The sequence below is a fragment of the Phytophthora infestans genome, genomic scaffold (genome assembly GCF_000142945.1).
Source record: "Phytophthora infestans T30-4 supercont1.1 genomic scaffold, whole genome shotgun sequence".
Lineage (NCBI taxonomy): Eukaryota > Oomycota > Peronosporomycetes > Peronosporales > Peronosporaceae > Phytophthora > Phytophthora infestans.
This window is the reverse complement of record NW_003303758.1, coordinates 6,018,754-6,020,206: the sequence shown is the minus strand read 5'-3', so window position 1 is coordinate 6,020,206 and position 1,453 is coordinate 6,018,754.

Below are 1,453 nucleotides of genomic sequence, written 5' to 3'. Positions count from 1 at the left end.
CTTATTTCTGAGAAAGCATTTCACCACAATCGCCTCCTGTACGTAGTCGGCGCTGCACAACAGCGTTCACGACGTGCACTACGAGCATCCGCAACCGCCTTCTCCTCTTCGTGACACATGTCTCCCACCAAGCGTACCAGCCAATCGCCGAGCAAAGCTCCATCCACCACTCCTCCGGTCAGCCCCTCTTCAATGTCGCCCACCGATCTGCGTACTTTGGCCCGATCGGGTGCAAACCTTGACGGCGGAGCTCCAGACGGCCCAAGATGTTAGCGACCAAGCTGCGTCTTTGCACGCCACCCAACTCCAAACCTTGCGAGCCCAGGTCCATGACCAGGCTATGGAGATCCAGGGGTGGGAGCACCGTGCGGCCTCTCGTTCGCAGGACCTACGACTCTTGTTGGCCGATCAAGCGGTCGAGATCCGCGACACCACTTGGTCAATTGTATTCGCAAGGCTGTTGATACGGCGAGGCTTGCTAGAGCTACGACGAAGACAAGTGGCTTGAAAGAAGACTAGCGCTACCATCAGATCGTGCGAGTCTTTTCGAAGAAGCAGATGTCTTTATGGAGCCAGGATCGCAGTACTGGTTCAAAAGGGGCTTTGGAGTGATGGCTTTTAGTATTGCTAAACGTATCCTCAGAGACAAAGTTTTGTCAACAAACTGATCAGTCGTGAAGCCTTCGCTGGTAGATTGCGTAGTGAATACATACCGTACCTGTTACCTAGGTCTTTCTTAGTCGATGGGATTTGGATATCGATGTGAAGATCTAGCTTAAGTACCTTGTTCAATTTGAAAGTGAAAGAAAGAAGAATAAGACAACGAAGTATGTTTCAGTAACTCTTCAAGAGCGTATTGTGGTGTAGCGGGATCAGCAAAATCTGCGAGATTGCTGGATCCAACTTACCAACTGCGCCCAGACACCGACTAACGGAGGGGGTCCCCCGATGATCCGTGTTCTGCTGAACTTTCCTCACCTTGTGTACCCGTCGGTAGGGCGGGATCTGCTCTCTCGGTAACTTCCGAAGAGTTCAAGTGGTGAAGCTTGAGTGTCTTGGCGAGAGCGTGAGGATGGGGTGGAGCAGCAGTGGAAAATCTTCACTCTGCGTCCGTGAATGGTTCCGAATCCTAAGCGAATATTCGAGCTTATGGATCCGGGGCCTAGATCGTGGATCTGGCCGTAGGGTTGCCTTGCGGGTGTGTTCCCTTGCCTTTTCGTTTTCCTTTGCGTCGTACTTGCCGCCTCCTGTGACGGGATCTTGAGAGCTGAGACCTTCTAGGGTGTAACCGACCAAGTAGTAAATTCGGTTAACCTGTCGGACTGCACGTGTATAGGAAAAGCTCACTAGGATGTAGGATCTGGCCAATGTATTATCCAGTTATCACTACCAACACTAGATTCGCAATTCCCAACCTTCTCTTAGCTCGTACGGCCAATGTAGCTCCGATTCG